The sequence below is a fragment of the Haliotis asinina genome, chromosome 15, assembly GCF_037392515.1.
Source record: "Haliotis asinina isolate JCU_RB_2024 chromosome 15, JCU_Hal_asi_v2, whole genome shotgun sequence".
NCBI classification, from domain to species: domain Eukaryota; kingdom Metazoa; phylum Mollusca; class Gastropoda; order Lepetellida; family Haliotidae; genus Haliotis; species Haliotis asinina.
This window is the reverse complement of record NC_090294.1, coordinates 52,133,716-52,158,093: the sequence shown is the minus strand read 5'-3', so window position 1 is coordinate 52,158,093 and position 24,378 is coordinate 52,133,716. Positions and strand designations below refer to the sequence as shown.

The window sequence follows — 24,378 nt, the reverse complement described above, 5'->3', positions numbered from 1 at the left end:
TGGAGGTACTTAGCAACAGTACCTGCACCATGTAAGGTAGTTATGTTCTTGTGTTGGAGGTACTTCTCAACAATACCAGCACCATGTAAGGTAGTTATGTTCTTGTGTTGGAGGTACTTAGCAACAATACCTGCACCACGTAAGGTAGTTATGTTCTCCTGTTGGAGGTACTTAGAAACAATACTTGCACCATGTAAGGTAGTTACTTCTTGTGTTGGAAGTACTTAGCAACAGTACCTGCACCATGTAAGGTAGTTATGTTCTTGTGTTGGAGGTACTTCGCAACAATACCAGCACCATGTAAGGTAGTTATGTTCTTGTGTTGGAGGTACTTAGCAACAATACCTGCACCACGTAAGGTAGTTATGTTCTCCTGTTGGAGGTACTTAGAAACAATACCTGCACCACGTAAGGTAGCATGTTGTCCTGTTGGAGGTACTTAGCAACAATACCAGCACCATGTAAAGTAGCTGTGTTCTCCTGTTGGAGGTATTCAGTAACAATGCGAGCCCTGCACAATGTAAGGTGGCTGTATTGGCGAGTGGTCCTGTGTGTAGTGCTCAGGTCACAAAATCAGTTGAAGTTAAGCACCGTTGAGCTCGGACAGTCCTTGGATGGGTGGCCGTGTTTGGCAGTTTGACTCCTGAGAGTTTCTAGGACGTCGGTCCTGCCCCACAACGAAGCACATGTGAAACATGTGGTCTCACTTTAGTCAAGTGAGTTTGTTCAAGAATTGCCTCTGTCCACCCAGCAGAAAATGGGTACCCGGTGAAATAAAGTCATGTGGCTATAACCTTCTAGCGCCTAACATTCAGCTTGGGTTATCTGGAGTAATAATAAAGATGTTCAGTGTATGCGCTTAGAGCATGTCCCTTAGTGATGTGGATGACGCGCCATATAATTTTACAGATTGAGATAGAAATGCAGCAGAGAGGGTTTGGGTGATCCTGGCACAGTCAGGCTGGTCAAGCTCATCATCAGCTCAGGGCCCTCGCCCCCTCTACACGCAGCCCAGACAGCGAATGGGACTTCTCCCAGGAAACACTGCCTAGTCGAACCCACCAAGAACTTTCCGGAGAATATGGAGGCTCCCCAACACTGCAGCCTTCTGCATTACCCAGATTGTCAGAAGGGCTGTGCTCCCGGTGGAAAACCCGGGCACTCTCCTCATCTGTGCTAACAGATCAGGAGGTACCAAACCAAGGGCACCGAGAACAATGGAGAGCATGACGACAGTGTCCTTGGGATGCAATCGAGACATTTCAAAGGCGAGGTCCGCATATTTATCATGCTTTTCCTGAATCTTGCCAATCACATTGCTGTCAAAAGGGACAGAAAATTCTATGATATAAATAATTTCATTGGCTTTATCAAAAAGAACAAGATCAGGTTTGTTGGCTGGAATTCGTCTCAGGCTGTATATTGGCCTATTCCAGAGAAGTTTGAAAGCATCATTTTCCAGGACGCCCTGGACATGTTCAGGGTCGTACCATGGATGGACCTCAGAGTCAAAGCCACAGGCATGGCGGAGACGATAATAAAAGCAGCGAGCCATGCCATCATGTCTTTTAAGATATGCTGTTTGTGCCAAGGAAGGGCATCCACTGACAAGGTGTTGGACAGTCTCTGTAAATTTATTGCAAAGACGACATTTCATATTGATATTTTCTTTAAGAATCACATTCTGGCGATTGCGAGTGGGAAGTGACTGGTCCTGAGCAGCAAAAAGGAAGCCCTCAGTTTCACATTTGAGACCAGCCGACTTCATCCAGGCGAAGGAGTCGGTTGGATTGCTGTTCTGTTCCACACACTGCATGTAAACACGATGCAATGGCTTCTCCGAAAGCTTCTCCACAAAGGACCGACTCTTGGCAGACTTGGTGAAAGACTTCACCTGGTTTACTCCCATCACTGTACCGTCCAGCAGTACATCGCCATCAACAAAATCAACTTCAAATTTCAAATTGTGTCCAACAACCTTGGCACGCTTAAGGTAGCTGTGGAATTCCTTGCTTTCATCATGAATCTTGACGTGCATCACCAGAGGATCATCTGACAAATAAATATGTGCAAAAGTACACAATAACATTCTGTCATGAAGAGCTTCCACATTAATCAAACCCCGTCCTCCTGAATTGATTGGCATATATAAACGATTAAGAGAGGAACGAGGGTGGTGTGCTCTGTTATCAGACATGATCCTTCTGGTCAGGCGGTCAAGACTCTGGATGTCTTGTTTTGTCCAATCCACTACTCCAAAGGAATAGGAGAGGACTGGCACAGCAAACGTATTGGTGGCTTTGACTTTGTTTCGAGCATTTAGCTCTGAACTCCAGATTTTCTTTAAACGAGATTTATACTCGGCCCGAAGTTTATCTTGAATCAGGGCATTCTGGAGCTTGTCTCGAACTTGCATTCCAAGATAGGTGTAGGCCTGATCTTCCACAAGATGCTCAATAACTCCTCCCCCTTGTAACTTGACCGATCCATCATTAGTTACCTTGCCACGTTTCAAATAAAGAGTATTACATTTGTCGAGTCCAAACGTCATGCCTATATCTTTTTGAGACGGACTCGACAAGGAGAACCTGTTCTTTCAAATTGGTCTCTCCCTTGGCAAGGAGCTCGATGTCATCCATGTAGAGGAGATGAGTAAGAGGTGTTGGGGATCTGTGCTGAGGAGGTCCGGGATGATAGCCCTCCTCCCTATTGAGCAGAAAACTCAAAGGATTCAGAGACAGACAAAAAAGCAAAGGACTAAAGGAGTCCCCCTGGAAAATTCCCCTTCTAATTGGAATAGATTCCGAAGTCTGCACCTGCCCTTGTGAGTACATCTCAAGTTGAGTCGACCAGCAACTCATTAAAGACTTGAGTAAATCAAGTAATCGCTCAGGGAGGTCAATGCACTGAAGAGACTTCAGAATCCATTCGTGAGGGACAGAGTCATATGCCTTTTTGTAGTCTATCCAGCACATGGAGAGGTTGCGGTGGTATGTTTTAGCCTCTTCCAAAATCATTTTCTGTACAAGAAGTTGATCCTTGCACCCCCAACATCCCTTTCTCGCCCCCTTCTGCTCCCTGTAAATTATCTCATTGGAAGAGCAGTAACATGACACGAGGTTTGTCAAACACCCTGTGAATAATTTATATTGAGTATTTAGACATGTGATAGGGCGGAAGTTTTTGGGATCAGTCAAGTCTTATTCTTCTTTTTCTTTTACAGATTAAAAATTGAAATGCAGCAGAGAGGGTTCGGGTGATTCTTATTATTATTATTATTATTATTATTATTATTATTATTCTCCTGTTAGAGCGACTCGGTAACAATACGAACGCTGTGTAAGCTAGTTATGCTGTCCTGTTGGAGATATATATTAACATTATAACTCCATATATAGTATTCTGTTGTCACACTGAAACTCCGTATGCCTTCCTTGCCGGCGTGCAAATGGCATGACATCTGTGGGCACGGTAGTCCGTCACATTAGCACTTCAGTGAACAACGTGTAAAGGTGTTCCGCCTGTCGTGGAACCCCACCCAACACACTACTAGGTCACTCTGAACGCTCGAACTGTCTACTCCACACTCCGTGGCGCCTTTATTGTTCAAAAGTGAACAGCCATGTCAGTGTATGTCAAACTTGGGATAACACGTGGACGTCTGGCAGAGATTCCATTTGTTGAGCCGTTTGTCCACTCACTGTAAGTCTCCAGTTTGAAAGGTACTTTGAGCACAACGGCTCCATAACAGAGCTGCCCTTATAGAAAGGTCCTGTGACCTAGTAAGTGGTAGCCCTTGGGCGAAGAACAACGTCGTCGTCAACGTTGTCGTGACTGCAGCCTGTTAACTTCTGACTTTCAAACAATGAGAGTTCATGACACAATGCTAAATCGTGCTGGAACCTCCAATAAGTGCACGTTGTGGTTCTTAACGTGACAGTCGCAGAGTAAAATTGAGTTTAAAACAATATCAGAAAATCTTCTGTTTTTTATCACTGAAATTCACTAACACGCTCCACTGTATATGTCGGGTTTAACTCTAGAAATATGTTTACATGCACATCGTGAAAACACGAAGTCATGACATGACATGACATGACATGACATGAATGGAATAGTCATTTCCTAATCCATGTTTTATCACACGGCGTGGTTGTCAATTTGAAAAAGCAAATCGCCTTCTTAGTGTATAAAATTGTGTTAGAATCGTAGATGTCCACGTACATCCGAGGCGTAAACCATGGTATGCCAGTCTCATAATCTGATTGCTGCCTCGTGGCATACAAAAGCACTAAACTGGTCTGAGATAAAACTGTTACAAGTTATGTTGCATGTTCATAACATATTTTTTCAACAGGACAAAATAACAAATTAGTGGTAGAAATGTATTTGACTGTGTGTTGAGCAATACCGCGACGGACTACACCAGAAATGGGCTATAGGTATTGACCCCGGAGGGAATTGAACGACAACGTTATCAAATTATTTATATGGTTCACATTATCATTTAAGAGTTTTTTTATGGAACAAAAATGCTTTCACGCAAAGCTACAACAAGCATACTACAACAAGAAAACAGTCACGAGTCATTTGATCCAAATCGTGGGTAGTTCGACTTTCAGAACATCTTGTCTCAGCATGAAGCGATACATGTTCGTGTTGATCAAGGCGGAGGCGTTATGAATGAAGTCTGAAGTCTGTGATACCACAAAATCGTATGTAACCGGCAAGTCGAATACCCCTCGATCAACATCAAATGCTGCCTGTTCGAAAACGTTTTCAGATGGCACATCTCATCATCACTCGTTGGCTCCTCGCGTTGGAAATTGGTTTAGGGTCTCCGTGGCAGTGGAAGAGCATGGCCAGATTATGTGTCAAGAGTCTACCTCGCATAAAAGCGGAAATGTCACAGTGGCCCCAGGTGTTCACGTAAAGGGTGTCCATGCATCCATCGGTCACATATATGTTAGTGAAATAAGCTTAGCTGATTAACTTCGCCCCTCGCAATAGTTCATAAGACAACAAAGTAGAAAGTAGATTCTGGTTTTAGTAGTGGTTGTAGTCGAGTTGCGGTCGGGTTGTGGTCGGGGTTGTAGTAAGGGATGTAGTCGGTTCAGTACGTCTGATTGTTGATTGTCGGGGTTGTAGTCGTGATTCTAGTCGGGGTTATAGTAAGGGATGTAGTCACAACAGCCCGCTGTCAGGTGTAGACTTCCTATGTACAGGTCACAGTGTTAGGACATGCATCTTGACATATTTTATTATAACTTTCAGGGCTGGTGTATCTGTCATTTTTGCGCCGGCCGTGTATGTCAAGGCTTCTCCCTAACTGCACCTTAACCATGTCGTGATATTGGGTCACAGACAGAACCTTCACAAACCAAAGTTGGTCAGCAGCATTGTCGACATGACCTTCTGCGAGGTCCGTGCGTGGATAGTTTGATCACTACCAGTTATTTACAGCACATTTTCTCTGGGATGTTGTTACGGTTAAAACTTGCCATGACAAATGGTGTGAGAAATCCCCTCAGAACCGACAAAATATAACACTGAAAAGTTTGAAATTTTCAGTAATTTGTCTTAAACAACTGCAAGATGCAAAAGATACACAATAGAGGTTTCATAATTATACAATGCAAATGAGTCAAATCAACAGTTGTGGGTCACAATATAATGTCAACTCACCGAAGTCTTGATGTGAGAGTGAGAAACAGCTATGCAGAATGTAGCACAGCGAGCAGTCGGACAGAGGTTATGAAGATCAAGCGTTGACGGAGGCAGTAATGTATGTATACTCCAGTAATCTGTGTGTATTTCCGTGTCCGACAACACGGCAACTAGCCTTTATATATAAAGTCATTCACTCTACAGCCATTGCCATCACCGTCGAAAGTCAGCAGTTAATCAAAACATAAACTCAAGAGGAAGTAACTCCCTTCCGGAAAGGTTGCTGCCAAAACACTAAAAGTGCTGAGCATTTATGATACGAAATGTGACCCATTATAATTGTAATGTATGTTATCGACTAGTACGCGATCTCGCCAATTACCTTACAGTGCTATGTTATCGACTGCAGACGACACACAATAAACGTAAAGACAACGTCTGCCGAGTTGTCTAGTATGTGACATGGTGTCAGAAGTCGGCAATTATAACTTTCAAACTAACAATTTGAAGTTTGACGACCTAGGTAAAAACTGAATTACAGAAAGTGAACTATTTAATGACTTATATCGATGCCAAGGGAAGAGAAGTGTATGAAACATTTACATGGACCGCTGCTGAAGGTGATAATCCTGCAGAAAACGAAACTTTGAATGGTGTTTTTGGAAAATATGACCAATATGTAGCACCTAAGAAGAATCAGATTAGGTCAACAGTGATATTCAACAGGCGTAAACAAGAACAAAATGAAAGGTTCGACAATTTTGTGACTGATTTGAAGCTTCTAGTAAAAGATTGTGGCTATACTGATTCAGATAGAATGCTTCGAGATGCCATTGTTTTTAGAGCTTATCATGATTCAGTTAGAGAGAAGTGTTTGGATAAAGGTGACGGTCTCACTCTTGATGCTGCTATTCAGATAGGTCAGAATTATGAAGCATCACTACAAAGTATGGCAACCATTGGTGATGAAGACAAGATGAAGAAACAACCCAAAGCGGGTAGGAAACATGTAACAAGTCAGCCATATGCTCCTAAACATGACAGACATGGGACACAGAAACCCAAAACACGTGAAAGACATTTTAAATCAGACATTTGTAGCAGATGTGGGTATCAAGTTACTCTCAAGAAATGTCCTGCTAAAAGTTCCAAATGTTCCAAGTGTAAGTTATTTGGTCACAACTAGACTTGATGAGGTAGACAATGTAGCAGGTAGCAGTGAAGCCAGAACATCATGTTCAAAAGTTGAAGAAAATGATGAATATGACTATTTTTTTCAGATGAATACTCACATATAGTGCATGCTGTTGAGTCCAATGATAAGAAATGGTGGATAGATGTCAGTGTTTGTGGTAGAAACCTGGGTGTGCAGATTGACACAGTGGCAGATAAATCACTCATGCCATATCATATTTATGTTGAAATAGGCCTAAAACGTCCACTAGTGAAGACTGACAAATGCTTCAAAAGCTATACACTTGATTCACTTGAAGTTGAAGGTAAGGTTACCTTGCCTGTTGTGTACAAGGACAAAACAGTGAATGTTCCATTTTAAGTCATTCACCTGGATCAGAAACCACTCTTGTCAGGAGATGTCTGTGAAGAGCTAGGTTTGATTCAGAGAACCTATGTTGTCACTCAAGAGATTGACAAATATCCTGAGTTGAAGTCTACCACAGGAACTCTTCCAGGAACCTATCACCTGAAGATTGATCCTACTGTACCCCCTGTAGTACATGGACCCAGGCGGCAACCAAAGGCCTTAGTGGAAAAAAATTATGTCCAAGCTACATGAAATGGAAGTGAATGGACAAATAGCCAGTGTAACAGAACCAACTTATTGGGTGAGCACTATGGTCACAGTGGTCAAGGGTGACAAAGTGAGGATGTGCCTTGACCCTAAGGACTTGAATGTGGCAATACGCAGAGAACACTATCCAATACCCACAGTAGAGGAAGTAGTGTCATCGTTTCCTGAAGCCAGGATATTCTCTGTTCTTGATGCAAAGTCAGGATTTCTCCAGATTTGTCTCGACTATGAGTCCAGTCTCATAACCACATTCAACAGCCCTATCGGACGATTTAGATGCCTCAGATTGCCATTCGGAATCAAATCAGCACCTGAAATATTTCAGCGTATTATGGATACTATGCTGGACGGAACTGTAGGTGCAAGAGCTATCATGGATGGCATTTTGATCGGTGGAAAGACTGAGGCAGATCATGATCGGATCATGAAAGAAATCACCAAGAGGGCAGCTGACTTCAATCTGAAGATGAACTTTGAAAAGTGCCAAGTTAAACAGACCAGAGTGAAATATGCTGGTCATATTGTTACACAAGATGACTTGGAGGCTGATCCAAGTAAAGTGAGAGCTCTAAAAGAGATGCCTGTTCCAGAGTCAAAAGGCGACGTGAGACGTTTCCTTGGAATGACTCAGTACCTGGGAAAGTTCCTGCCTAGTCTCAGCGATGAAGATGCACCACTACGTGAGGTCATCAAGAAAGAAGTTGACTTCTTTTGGGAAAAGCCACAACAGAAATCCTTTGAAAAACTCAAAGAACTGTGTAGTTCAGCTCCAGTGTTAGCTAGATTTGACCACAAGAAACCAGTTGTGATCCAGTGTGATGCCAGTAGCTATGCGGTGGGAACAGTACTCCTTCAAGATGGGCATCCTGTAGCTTTCTCCTCAAGGGCACTCACCGACACAGAAAAACGCTATGCCCAAATTGAAAAGGAGATGCTTACAATCGTTCACAGCTGCAGAAAATTCCATTACTACATCTTTGGCCGCCCAGTATCTATAGAGACTGATCACAAGCCGCTACAGGCGATTTTCAGTAAGCCACTGCTTGCTGCGGCAATGAGACTACAGTCCATGTTGCTGAAGCTGCAGCATTATGATCTGAATGTAATGTACAGACCTGGAAACGATTCCTGTTGGTGACGCTTTGAGCCGCGCAAATCTACCAGACCAGGAAGTTGACATTCAGCCAATATTAGTCAATATGGTTGACTACATTACTGTAGCGCCGACAAGGTACCAACAGTTTCAGAAGTGTACAGCTGATGAGTTGAACGAACTTCACTCAATCATTCAGAAAGGTTGGCCAGACACTAGGTATGAAGTACCTCATAGCCTAAGAGAGTACTGGAACCAGAGAGATGAACTCTCCATATCGGACGGAATTGTATACAAAGGTATGCGCAGCTCCAAACAAAGAGATGTGTAATGTATGTTATCGACTAGTACGCGATCTCGCCAATTACCTTACAGTGCTATGTTATCGACTGCAGACGACACACAATAAACGTAAAGACAACGTCTGCCGAGTTGTCTAGTATGTGACAATAATTATTATTCAAAACATTAAGCGTTATGACCCAATAACAATTATTACTTAATTAGTAATACAACTTACAGAAAATAGAGTCTCGTAACAATGTGTTAGAATATTCCGTCAGGGAAATAGTATCATGTTATACCTCTAACACATGATTAAGCATTAATGTGCTGGTGTGATTCTACCGTGGCAGTTCATTTGCAGTAAAGTCAAAATAATATTTATCGATACTTTGGTTGAGTTTGCGACGTGCATAACATGTGATCAGGAGTGATGCGGTGAATAAAATTAATATACTGTGATGTCACATGTTCCTGTGAGGATACGACAGGATAACACACACAGACTTTCCAGAAGCATCCCCTGCATTGGCAAGAAGTGTTACTTCATTTCATTTTATATTATTACTTTTGACAACAGTTTTGGGGTGTTTGTATCAAAGTAACACTGGGAATGTTTGAGACTGACGTTGCTCGATGTTGTAAGATGAACCTTTAAATGCATCCATTAAAAAACAAAGCCTGCAGTGCAAGTACAGCTATGACGATAATCTGTCTGAATACATGAACATGTTGTTGTAGCATTAAAGTGAGATATGCAAACACAAGAACGAGGAACCCCCCTTATGTAGCCATAAGGTCGAATAACTTGCATCCTGTAACAATGTTGCTGAGTACACTACAAGGACGAAAGGAGACGTTGCTGTAACAAGAGGCTGAATACGTTACATCCTGTAACCATGTCGTTGAGTACACATAAGGACGAAAGGAGACGTTGCTGTAACGAGAGGCTGAATACGATGCATCCTGTAACGATGTTGCTGAGTACACTAAGGACGAAAGGGGCTACTTACGACGTCACGTAACAACGGGTTTGATTATGGCCCGTCGTCAAGCATTTTGCGGGCATTATCAAGTTACAGTGACCCGCTCAATTCTGATAATGTGCGGTCGTTTCAATGATAATTCTATCCAGTTTAGCTATAATGTTGAATCATCAAAATTTACTGGCTGACATATTGACCAAGCAGCAACTTTGATTGACCGACCTGCACCCGAGCAAAACAGCGGGTCTGACCATATACCGTCAGTGGCATGTTATGGGTGTGCGTAGATCACTTTTAACCCAGATCTTGCCATGGCTACAGTAACTAGGTTATGCGTGTTAAAAGTGTCGTGGCGGGTTTTATCATTTACTATTCATATGGCATACTTCAACATAAAGCTAAATGCACATTTATTTCGGTAAATTAATATAGGAAAGTTACAGATTCTTAACAGAATTCTTACACTGAAGTAAGTGTCTGGTACAGAACCAAGACCATCTGGTCGTTGCATTCTGAGAGACTGAGAGTCTGTTATATAAAACGTGGAATGAAATAAAAATACGCTGGATCTTCTGAACAATATCGTGTTGGTTGGCATATATTTCTGTCTCTACGCAAAGCATCAAACACTCCGCATTCCGTAAAATGTTGAATGGCCACAAGAGCTCCAGACATCATCACACAATGATTCACCGGTTTGCTTGCCATTTAGACTTATCATGGGAAGTTTGTTGGAATCGAAGATATCAAGAACTGCGTCGGTTTTTGGTCTTTCAAGTTACCTTTTTGTTCACCTCAAAGGCTGCCGAATGAAGATTAACTCTTGAGTAAAGAACTCACGCCATCACACAATTGCAGGAACGAGTGATCAAGGCGTGGGCTAGCTTTCATCTTGGTATTACTATGTTGTCAAAATAGAGGTTGAGGAACGAAGTAGTAATATAGGAATCGTTGAGGTATTACGCCATCTTGTGGTCGAAATAGCCGCTGCCGGATTCGTCACGATGCGTCATGTTGACGTATATGATTGCTGCACTGCAACGTTCCTTGAGACGCTGATTCACACGTGGCATTTTATTAAAGGCCGTACATCCGTGGTTCTATAAACGTGGAATAAGTAACGTTTGATAAGCTCTTACACGAAGTCCTGGTGAAGTCGTGACTAAACGCTGCGTAATTACATTGAAACAGATTTATCACACCATCATATTGTTAGAAGCGAGTCATTTATTCCGCGTAATATCAATGTAACTAAAATTGTTTTTGTTAACAGTACCTTCTGTTTGAATCCAAACAAATATGAGGGTCCATTCCCCTAGACATTTCCCCCAAAAAGCAGTGACTGAGCTGGAATGAGTCTAATCAAGGAAAGAGTTGATCCATATTTGGGTTGTTGGACTACAGAGTAATATTGTCCATGCGTTTACAGGATACTACTCATTGATCTATACGTTAGTGGGAAAGTAACTGATTACTCAGGCATATCTAGCTTGACGTTACAGAAATGTTTTAATTCTCCTAAATGTTGCAGAATACAAAACGTCTTTCTGAAATCATGCCAGTGATCAGCGCCACCTGGAATTTGTTGGCCTCATGTGTATCGTCAGACAAATGAAGTCATATTGTGTAAACCTAGATGTCTGTCATCAGATTGTATTTTGCATAGATAAAAAACCCCATCAACTGCACTTTTGACTTTTTCAAAATTGACAACAACGGATATTAAAAAGACCAGTCCGGAAGTGATCATTACTTGAGATACCCCACTATTATATATACATGCAGCTGAAAGGAAGTACCAACTCTTTAGTCGACGAAAATAGTTTGGTAAACTGCAATGATTATAAATACATCTCTTTATGTACGAGCTGACCTCTTAAGTTAAAACCACAAACCATAAATAGAGACATGGAAGGCTCGCTGTTCTCCGTCGAAGACGTTTTTAGTAATTACGTCCAACGTCGCCGGAGCGTACAGGAAACCGGCATCATTTTATGTATATCTAATATGTTCTATTGTGACATAGACATTCAACTTATTTAAGGAAACCAGTAAACGTGATGCACGAGACACGATCTCTTTAACGTTGACTTTAATGATAGCGTGATTGAATACATGTGGGTGCACCTGTGTGGTCAACAGAACGGTTCACTACACTGAGGGAAAACGTTCTCATCTCAGACTTCCTATTTCCACACTCTTTAGATTACTGTACATAAAATACACCCTCGGCGTAGTGATCATCACTCAGTTTGTAGACACATGTATAGCCGTTAATAATCACCTGTTATGAATTAAGCACAGGCATGTGCACTGTCTCATTCTAGACAGTCTGTGGAACGCTTCCAATCTCTTGCAGTGTTCTTGGCAGCAGAGTTCAGAACATTGTAGGTATAGCGCAGACCATCAACCTGGATGTACTGTAGGTATAGTGCAGACCATCAACCTGGATGTACTGTAGGTATAGTGCAGACCATCAACCTGGATGCACTGTAGGTATAGTGCAGACCATCAACCTGGATGTACTGTAGGTATAGTGCAGACCATCAACCTGGATGTACTGTAGGTATAGTGCAGACCATCAACTTGGATGCACTGTAGGTATAGTGCAGACCATCAACCTGGATGCACTGTAGGTATAGTGCAGACCATCAACCTGGATGCACTGTAGGTATAGTGCAGACCATCAACCTGGATGTACTGTAGGTATAGTGCAGACCATCCACCTGGATGTACTGTAGGTATAGTGCAGACCATCAACCTGGATGCACTGTAGGTATAGTGCAGACCATCAACCTGGATGTACTGTAGGTATAGTGCAGACCATCAACCTGGATGTACTGTAGGTATAGTGCAGACCATCAACCTGGATGTACTGTAGGTATAGTGCAGACCATCATCCTGGATGTACTGTAGGTATAGTGCAGACCATCAACCTGGATGTACTGTAGGTATAGTGCAGACCATCAACCTGGATGCACTGTAGGTATAGTGTAGACCATCAACCTGGATGCACTGTAGGTATAGTGCAGACCATCAATCTGGATGTACTGTAGGTATAGTGTAGACCATCAACCTGGATGTACTGTAGGTATAGTGCAGACCATCAACCTGGATGTACTGTAGGTATAGTGCAGACCATCAACCTGGATGTACTGTAGGTATAGTGCAGACCATCAACCTGGATGCACTGTAGGTATAGTGCAGACCATCAATCTGGATGTACTGTAGGTATAGTGTAGACCATCAACCTGGATGCACTGTAGGTATAGTGTAGACCATCAACCTGGATGCACTGTAGGTATAGTGCAGACCATCAATCTGGATGTACTGTAGGTATAGTGCAGACCATCAACCTGGATGTACTGTAGGTATAGTGCAGACCATCAACCTGGATGTACTGTAGGTATAGTGCAGACCATCAACCTGGATGTACTGTAGGTATAGTGCAGACCATCAACCTGGATGCACTGTAGGTATAGTGCAGACCATCAATCTGGATGTACTGTAGGTATAGTGCAGACCATCAACCTGGATGTACTGTAGGTATAGTGCAGACCATCAACCTGGATGTACTGTAGGTATAGTGCAGACCATCAACCTGGATGTACTGTAGGTATAGTGCAGACCATCAATCTGGATGTACTGTAGGTATAGTGCAGACCATCAACCTGGATGTACTGTAGGTATAGTGCAGACCATCAACCTGGATTTACTTTAGGTATAGTGCAGAACATGCACGTGAATGTATGTGTGAAATCCCAAATGCTGAAAAGCAATGAAAAGCGTTTATGATATAGTCGTAATTGGACAATGGGCTTGTTGGACTTCCACGTACAGGGCAAGCGGACCGCAAACACTGCGTGTCTGTCAGTGATCCACTGATATCATTGTCGCAAGGTTTCCCCATGACTCCCATTTAACCAATCCCAGGATAGTCACTACTAGGTGTTCCTTTACACTGTCCTTCTTTATTCCCTTTCCATAGATTTGCTTGAGGAGAACATTACAAAAACCATTTTGCATTTTGTACAGATTATCACAAATACTTGAGAGTAATGCATCACATATAAGTGGCTTCTCTGCTTTAAGCAATGTCTTTACTTAAACAGATCGATTGGGAGGCAATTGAAACGAAATCCCATATTTTACCCACACAGAATATACTGAATATACAGAATATACTGAATATACTGAATATACTGAATATACAGAATATACTGAATATACTGAATATACTGAATATACTGAATATACTGAATATCATGTCACCACTCAGGATGCATTGAACATACATATTTTTAAAAAAAATATCGTGTTTCTCCAAACTAGAATTCATCCATTATCATCATGTATTACCCCGTCTCAGAATATGAATCCACTTGTACACCTGATCGACAGAACGTACAAGGTGTTTAGCTAAATATTTGGTAAAGTGAAACGGTTACAGTTTTAACATTTCACCACAGCTTGAGCTAACCTGGTATTGGCGGAGGAATTATCGAGCTGACACGCAATGGGAAGGGACTAGTGCGTGCTAACACACCATAATGCGTCTGTATGGAGCTTATTAAGTCAGGAAGTGTCACTTGGACGAACTAATGTTGCCACTGTACTTAAAATTCCCAGCAATGAATTGGACCGACCGCCTAATGTCACCTCGAGATGTATCATTATTTCATGTTTTTTTGCCAGTGGAGGGTTGGATTCATATATAACACATCCCATTAACGGTTGACTATTGACAACCAGTGACTGTTTATGTCCCCCACTCTCGACAATTCACAGGTCGCCTAAAACCGGGACGTTTGAGTTGAAGGTCAAGATGGTCTGTTGTTGATGGTCAGACATAAAGAAAGTTGATTGTGTCTGTTGATGCTCAACATCAACTGAGTCAAGTTTGAACTCCGATCACTACTTAGATATGAATGCAACTTAAATTTGCAACCAGAATGAGCATTGTGGATAAAGGTAACACCAGCAGGTGCTGTTCAACACATTGTACAACACAATGCCTTGGAGCGGTACGATACACGTCCCTGGACACTGATTCTGAAACGATTTCTCTCACTGCAGGGCTAATCTCCTCTCAGGACATGCCCCTATGCAAAATACCGTTTAATGGAATAAATATACTTCACATGGCAGTAGATGCAAGCCGGACTAGGTCCCTAGATCTCCAGGTATGCTGCCTTCTGTGTGGAGTGGTTGTTTGGTATAAAGTCCACTTGTCCATGACCGACGGGATCAATCAATCAATCAATCAATCAATCAATCAATCAATCAATCAATCAATCAATCAATCGATCGATCGATCGTTCAATCGATCAATCAATCAATCAATCAATCAATCAATCAATCAATCAATCAATTATACATTCTTTCCTGTAACAATACTTTTTTCTTGTGTCACAGCGAAGTAGATGTAGATTCCAGACTCTGTAATAGTGATGTGGCTGTTATTGGATGCTTCTAAAAGTATGGTTTTAGGTAGTTTGTTCATAGAGTCGTATAAACAGGATAGATTTGAAGGAACTGTAGTTCATACTCAACAATATTCATATTATGTAATTGACATATTCTGTTTACTCTTTGTATACCTGAAAGTTTCAATAAATAATTCATGGGAAGTGCAACGAACACGAGAGAGAGCTCTACGAAACTTCTTTACGTCGATTTTTTGCTAAATAGTCTTCAAAATGTATGTCCCATTTCCATTGATACTAGTATAAGCATTTTGTGGATAGAAGTGGTGCTTCCGATCAAGACTCAAAATACATATCTTTCATTCTTTGTTTTAATAATTTGATAGAATTTGTATGTAACTGAGCAGCTCTTAAATGTCAATCACCCAATTTATTTTTAAAAATTTTCGTCATACAATTTCATCATATCACCGTAAATTGGGTCAATCTCTGGATATTACTGGATAGCACGTATAACAGCCGTGTGCCGACCTGGTGCCCGTTGATGGTACGGCGTTTGATACGTTTCCTTGGTGACGACAAATACTTTACTGACAATCAAGAAGCAGCCCGTGTCTCCAAAACAGTTGAATATTTTGGGGGTGAAACGAGTTATACAAATCAGTTTCGTTCTGAACTGATATCTTTTTGATAATCTCGGCACCTTTGTACACAACCCCAAGATAGCAAGTTGGTCAGTCAGTACAACACCCCAGACAGGCACTTGGTTAGTGTGTACAACATCCCACATCACCCAGCTGGTTGGTCAGAGTGTACAACATCCCATCCCGAACAGCTGGTCTGTATGTACAACACCCCATCCCAGTCACTTGGTCAGTGTATACAACAGCTCATCTGAGCTATTTGGTCAGTGTGTACAACATCCCATCCCAGTCGGGTGGTGAGAGTACAGAACATCCCTATCCCAGTCGGGTGGTGAGAGTACAGACCATCCTATCCCAATCGGGTGGTGAGAGTACAGAACATTCCTATCCCAGGCGCGTGGTGAGAGTACAGAACATCCCTATCCCAGTCGGGTGGTGAGAGTACAGAACATCCCATCCCAATCGGGTGGTTAGAGTACAGAACATGCTATCCCAGTCGGGTGGTAAGAGTACACAACATCCCATCCCAATCGGATGGTGAGAGTACAGACCATCCCATCCCAATCGGGTGGTGAGAGTACAGAACATCCCATCCCAATCGGGTGGTGAGAGTACAGAACATCCCATCCCAGTCGGATGGTGAGAGTACAGAACATCCCATCCCAGTCGGTTGGTGAGAGTACAGAACATGCTATCCCAGTCGGGTGGTGAGAGTACAGAACATCCCATCCCAGTCGGATGGTGAGAGTACAGAACATCCCATCCCAGTCGGATGGTGAGAGTACAGAACATGCTATCCCAGTCGGGTGGTGAGAGTACAGACCATCCCATCCCAGTCGGTTGGTGAGAGTACAGAACATGCTATCCCAGTCGGATGGTGAGAGTACAGAACATCCCATCCCAGTCGGATGGTGAGAGTACAGAACATGCTATCCCAGTCGGGTGGTGAGAGTACAGACCATCCCATCCCAGTCGGTTGGTGAGAGTACAGAACATGCTATCCCAGTCGGGTGGTGAGAGTATAGAACATCCCATCCCAATCGGGTGATCAGTCTGTACCTGTCAGTTGGTCTGCGTGTACAACACCCCGCCTGAGTCGGTTGGTCAGTGTGTACAACGCCCCATACTAATAATTTTATTTTCTGTTTGCATCCACGACAGTAATCTGTAAAGTAAGCGCTTTAATTATATAGGTTTCAGTCGTTTACGATGTGCTGTCTGGCATCACGTAATTGACACCTCGTGTGTCAGCTTCGATTGCGTGATGTTTCAACCGCCTCATGAAATTGACTCGAACCATCCCGCGCATAAGAACTCCTGACACAAACCAGAGCTAATTATGCAGTGTCGTCACAGTTTCTCTGATCAACGGAAACCATTAAGAACACCGCAACTCGACTACTTGAACAGAAGCTGTTGTGCTGAGTATCTGTCAGCAGAAGAACCATCCTACCTTAATACTGTTTACGTAATGAATACGAGGCAGATTCCTGGCTATCAATCACATGCCCAATGGATCAATGACTTGATTTGCCTAACGCTGTGGAAGCCATTCCGCTTGAATAAACGTTACAGAAATAGCGTGAGAGACCCCATCCCGGCGTACAGTGTACATTATGGTACAGAACGGCTGTTCCGGAGAAGCTTGTTGCTGTCGTTATCAAGGATGACACATGTATAAGGAGCTATCTACACCATCATCAGGACAATATCTATTAGTTTTTCCAAAGGAGAACTTTTAAGAATATAACCCATTTTCTCACACGAATATAACTAATCGCCAAAGCTTTGTTTATATGTTCTGTCGAAATAGTCAAGTGTAGTTATGGTGGGTTCTTTTTCGTATTGTGCTCATTTATGGGTTCTTTCATGGTAGACACCAGGAAAGATCTATTGACAGGTTCAAAGGTTTTCTGAATATGTGCTGATGTAGGTCAACCTGACCACAAATCCCTAAACCAATTAAGCCGTTAAAAGCCAATTTCGGAGAATCTGGACTTGAAAGTCATAATCATCTCAGTTGGTATATACCAAAAAATCCGCTCAAAGAAATTAATAAAACAAAGTTCTTTCAATATCTATATGAACCTCTGCTCAATCCAAGGTCGACTGTACTGTTTCCCTGAATATTGTATTGGCATATGTTCCCGAATCAAACAGTACCACGACAGATTGACTATGGTGATATGAAAGAGTCGGTCTCATTAATTGCATTTGAGTAGAATATTTGATGGTGTTTAAATTTGTCCTGAACTAAAGCTATCAATGACAGTTATTGACATGGAGTCACATCAGTGGCAGTGACGATTCTCAAAGCCACTCTGTGAATGTATATCGGATCGTGTCAATTTCCTTCCCAACGAAACGTCCACTGAAATGCAGATGATATAGTGTCTTGAGATAGAAAGAGTGACATTCAAAGTGAAACTGTGTAATCGATGGTTGCACAGCCACTGCGTCAATATTCTCTAGACTTTACTGAATGTATGTTGGCTTTATCTGAGAAATAATTAGCCTTTCATCGAGCATATGACCCTTTACTTCTCATTAATTCCTTAAGTAGGAAAAAAGCATTACTGCAAATAATGTTGCCATCTTGTATGACCCATCTGTCACAGAGAGAATGAAGCTCACTTCTATATAGAGTGATGTATGTTTGGCTCACACGTTGGGCAATGAGGGACGAATCGATTTCCTTATCGATTTTGCACATGCCTTTTACAAGTTACTGTTCTGAAACGACGAAAAAATGATATATAGTGTGTTGGCGTAATAAAAGACTTGTACAACCCCTATTTTAAGATTTGATAAATGGATAGGTTGGAGACCCAAGCCACCAGTCACTATTTATCCAATCACGATATTGCGGGTCAGAATTTATATCTACAGTATTATCCACCAACCCATACTTGCCATAAGAAGCAAGTAACTGAATCGGGTGCTCAGTGAACGCCATCGGTTTTATACTGAACGGCAAAGAAACGCAATTTTCGAAAAATTAAATCTCATAAAAGTAAGCGTTCATGTTTAGGCGTTTCAAAACGTGACTAAAATCAAGTTGCGTTTCTTTTGCTGTTCAGTATATATTGCGTAGATAGTTGATGATGTGATTCGAGTGACAACTTGTGTAGGTATGTCTACACGCGCTTAATACATTGCCCAAATACACAAAGCAGCCGCTGTGGGGGACGTCTACAGCTCCTTATGTACCCACCCAAATACACAAAGCAGCCGCTGTGGGGGACGTCTACAGCTCCTTATGTACCCACCCAAATACACAAAGCAGCCGCTGTGTGGGACGTCTACAGCTCCTTATGTACCCACCCAAATACAGTAAATATGCGTTGTAATTGTCTGTATAGCCCATCAATGCATACGCCCAAATACATAATGCAGCCGTTGTAGGGGTGTCTTAAGCCCCTTGATGCATACCCTCAAATACAGGAGACATCCTTTGTTAGGGTGTTTACACCCCCCTAATGCACCAACCCAAATACGGGATGTAGCCATTGTATGTGTGCCTAACCCTCCGCAACGCATCCACCCAAACACAAGATGCAGATGTTGCCTGGTTACAGTTTGGTTACAACTAGTTGGCCTCAAGTCGGTACTTCTGTAATTGTGATGTACTTGAGGGAATGAACCTTTGTTGTAGCCGTTGTCCCACATTTTGAAGAACCCAAGGGACAGTGTACACTAGAAATAATTGCCTGGGAGAGTGCATCCTAGTTCAAAATGTCCCAGGATATCAGCACGTAATGTTCAACAGACGATCAGTTGTGAACACGCATTGTTAGGTCCAGGTGTGACGGTGATGAAAGTGTTTGAGGGTAATGAGTCCTGTGACGCTTGGTCCCTGCGAGTGTCCATTTTTAATTTTAGTTGGAAGACTGCATATACTGTTACAGCTGTGTTGCTGTACTCGTATGCGAACACATAAGCCTCAACCCTTTTTGGGGGAGTGAAACATTCTTCTTTATTTCACGCGTATGTTACTTGACATCGAAAAAAAACTCTTCACACTTTTCTTTACTGGAGTTTTCTCCCTTTTTACAGCATTAAAAAACCCGGAAAAGTAACATACTTAACCGAGCAAAACCCATGTACTGGTAAGTAGCGCACATGACGGGTTGACTTATCCGTCGCAATACTACCTATCAAAAGTTTCGACTCATTTTAAGCACTCACTGTACGTTATGTATATGTATATGGTTATATCGAGTGGGTGAATCAGTTGAATTGGACCAGATAATCCAGTGATCAAAAGCATGAACATCGAACTACGCAATTGGGAACCGATGACATGTGTCAATCGAGCATGACCACCCGATCCCGTTAGTCGCCTCTTGCGACAAGCATGCAGGTGGTTATATCGAAGATGAAATTCTTGACCAGCTTGGGGAAACCAACTGCAATCCTTATACAGATGTATTGCAAGAGGATCAAGACATCAGTTCGACAGTAAACAGCACCAATAAATAGAATAGAATATTTTACAAAATCTAGTTTAGGGCAGTTCACTGAAGTAAGTGGTTACATTTACACTTGTGAATCTAACGTTTTCACGGGTAGTATATAACAATAAACAAACTACATTTGTTTCCGGTGTATTCAAATGATCCAACTTCTTGTCATAGGACGCGGGAGGTGTGCGGTGAGGGTTGATTCAGAAAGGTGGGGTACACTGAGCTTGGTGATGTGGATGGAGTACACTAAGGTGGTTGATTAGGGCTGAGGTGAGTGATGAGGATGGTGACTGAGATGGGTCATGTGGATGGAGTAGACTGAGGTGGGTGATGTAGACTGAGGTGGGTGATATGGATGCAGTAAACTGAGGTGGGTGATGTGGATGGAGTAGACTGAGGTGGGTGATGTGGATGGAGTAGACTGAGGTGGGTGATGTGGATGAAGTAGACTGAGGTGGGTGATGTGGATGGAGTAGACTGAGGTGGGTGATGTGGATGGAGTAGACTGAGGTGGGTGATGTGGATGAAGTAGACTGAGGTGGGTGATGTGGATGGAGTAGACTGAGGTGAGTGATGTGGATGGAGGAGACTGAGGTGGGTGATGTAGACTGAGGTGAGTGATGTAGACTGAGGTGAGTGATGTAGACTGAGGTGGGTGATATGGGTGGAGTAGACTAAGGTGGGTGATGTGGATGGAGTAGACTGAGGTGGGTGATATGGGTGGAGTAGACTGAGATGGGTGATATGGGTGGCGTAGACTGAGGTGGGTGATATGGGTGGAGTAGACTGAGGTGGGTGATGTGGATGAAGTAGACTGAGGTGGGTGATGTGGATGGAGTAAACTGAGGTGAGTGATGTGGATGGAGGAGACTGAGGTGGGTGATGTAGACTGAGGTGAGTGATGTAGACTGAGGTGGGTGATGTAGACTGAGGTGGGTGATATGGGTGGAGTAGACTGAGGTGGGTGATGTGGATGGAGTAGACTGAGGTGGGTGATATGGGTGGAGTAGACTGAGATGGGTGATATGGGTGGAGTAGACTGAGGTGGGTGATATGGGTGGAGTAGACTGAGGTGGGTGATGTAGACTGAGGTGGGTGATGTGGATGGAGTAGACTGAGGTGGATGATATGAGTGGAGTAGACTGAGGTGGGTGATATGGGTGGAGTAGACTGAGGTGGGTGATATAGACTGAGTTGGGTGATATGGATGGAGTAGACTGAGGTGGGTGATATGAGTGGAGTAGACTGAGGTGGGTGATATGGGTGGAGTAGACTGAGGTGGGTGATATAGACTGAGTTGGGTGATATGGATGGAGTAGACTGAGGTGGGTGATATGAGTGGAGTAGACTGAGGTGGGTGATATGGGTGGAGTAGACTGAGGTGGGTGATATAGACTGAGTTGGGTGATATGGATGGAGTAGACTGAGGTGGGTGATATGAGTGGAGTAGACTGAGGTGGATGATGTGGATGGAGAATACTGAGGTGGGTCATGTGGATGGAGTAGACTGAGGTGGGTGATGTAGACTGAGATGGGTGATGTAGACTGAGGTGGGTGATATGGAGGGAGTAGACTGAGGTGGGTGATATGGGTGGATTAGACTGAGGTGGGTGATGTGGATGGAGTAAACTGAGATGGGTGATATGGATGGAGTAGACTGAGGTGGGTGATGTGGATGGAGTAAACTGAGGTGGGTGATATGGATGGAGGAGACTGAGGTGGGTGATGTGGGTAAAGTAGACTGAGGTGGGTGATGTAGACTGAGGTGGGTGATGTAGACTGAGGTGGGTGATATGGATGGAGTAGACTGAGGTGGGTGATGTGGATGGAGTAGACTGAGGTGGGTGATATGGATGGAGTAAACTGAGGTGGGTGATATGGATGGAGTAAACTGAGGTGGGTGATATGGATGGAGTAGACTGAGGTGGGTGATATGGATGGAGTAGACTGAGGTGGGTGATATGGATGGAATAGACTGAGGTGGGTGATGTGGATGGAGTAGACTGAGGTGGATGATATGGATGGAGTAGACTGAGGTGGGTGATGTGGATGGAGTAGACTGAGGTGGATGATATGGATGGAGTAGACTGAGGTGGGTGATGTAGACTGAGATGGGTGATGCAGACTGAGGTGGGTGATATGGATGGAGTAGACTGAGGTGGGTGATATGGGTGGAGTAGACTGAGGTGGGTGATGTGGATGGAGTAGACTGAGGTGGGTGATATGGATGGAGTAAACTGAGGTGGGTGATATGGATGGAGTAAACTGAGGTGGGTGATATGGATGGAGTAGACTGAGGTGGGTGATATGGATGGAGTAGACTGAGGTGGATGATATGGATGGAATAGACTGAGGTGGGTGATGTGGATGGAGTAGACTGAGGTGGATGATATGGATGGAGTAGACTGAGGTGGGTGATGTAGACTGAGATGGGTGATGCAGACTGAGGTGGGTGATATGGATGGAGTAGACTGAGGTGGGTGATATGGATGGAATGTGGATTGTGTGGACTACTGTGTGTGAGATGGATGGGGTATGCAGTTGGAGATACGCAAATACTGAGTTCAATATCGGTCGTTAAACACCGTTGTCCTGCATGCATGTTCTGAAGGTATTAGAAATAATATGTGTTGAAACATCGATATGTGATAGATATGTCATTAATGATTATTGTTGAACAAGTTAACATTGCGTTACATGTATCGATGCAGACATTGTTTTGCCTGTAATGCGTTGCTGCTTGAGATATACAAGCCCCTCAGAACCACAGAGATGTGTGAATATTAAAATATTCTGAATCATACAGAAAATCTATGTCATGAGCCAACGCAGCGAAAAAGCTTCTGGACCAGCTTGATGTAGGCGTCCTCTAGTGTTATAAATACACAGATGAGATGGTGAATGTTTCAAAGAGAGATGTCTAATACCATATGAACTATATGACTCACATCAACAGCATATGTGTATCATTCCGTTGCCTCGAGGGAACAGCGTGGGTTCACTGTGCCTTGTACATCACAGACTAAACCAGCTTTGATTGATTTTTTAACTACCAATAGTAGGATGATTACTCCTATCGCCAGTGCACAATCGTTTATCCTGGCTTCATGTTTTTCAACCTTATCGCTCTCCGTCTTTAAACGCAAGGATCAAAAGGAATAATAGGAAGTTAGCAGAGAACTAATCCAGATACACATCGATGCCTGATTTGGGAGGTGACTTCACTACTGTTCAGACGGACGGAAGGGACTCATTTCTACAACTAACACAAGTAGTAGGTATATTCATAGACAATGTAGAGAGGACAACATTGGATTTCGAGTGTTGAATGAGGTGGGTTTGTAAACATTTTTAGGTAGAGACAGTAAATGTGTTGATACAACAGAAATACTGGTGGTCAACAGAAACAAACAACATGCGTTCTCTGTCTGAAAATAAAATCCTTACCTGTACTCTTTGTCAGACGTTATGTTGGCGTGATGGTAGGAGCGTACGTGTCATACGACGTTCACAGAGTGTACGACGACTACGCGACTGTAAACAATGTACGATACGTCCATTAAATGTCAACAAACTGTCAGCCAATATCAGCAGAGTACTGACAACAACGCCCTCCAGGGAGAGTCAGGCGCAACGTTTGTCGCTATTACACACGTTACATCAAAGTCCCTGTAATCGTCACCGCCTGCATAATGTACACATACACCACATCAAGGTGCAACACACATTGTTAATCATTAGATATCACCCAGTCGTAATGTGTTCGACAGAAATTGATACAAATCACTGGTCAGTGCAACAGTTAAACTCCAGATCGACCAGACACCAATGCCCGATTCAGGATGGGCTTGCAGTACCCAAAGTCACGGATTCGTCCAAAGCTTTGTCACTAAGGAGAATAAACTGGCTCCACGATAGAAGAAGATCTCCAAAGCTAGCTCCCGTCTTCCTGGCGGTCGGCGCCAGTGAGCAGCAACGAGAGTACTACACAGGATCAATACAAC

General features: G+C 43.0%; 1 protein-coding gene across 1 annotated transcript in view; it reads right to left on the bottom strand.

The window, feature by feature from the left end:
• The window catches only part of LOC137266334 (neuropeptide Y receptor type 2-like), a 165,401-nt gene extending 141,495 nt beyond the window's left edge, over nt 1-23,906 (bottom strand). Inside the window, exon 1 of the mRNA XM_067801820.1 lies at nt 23,822-23,906. The gene's annotated coding sequence lies outside the window, so the exon portion shown is untranslated. The remainder of the gene's footprint in view (nt 1-23,821) is intronic.
• Between the last annotated feature and the right edge of the window lie 472 nt (nt 23,907-24,378).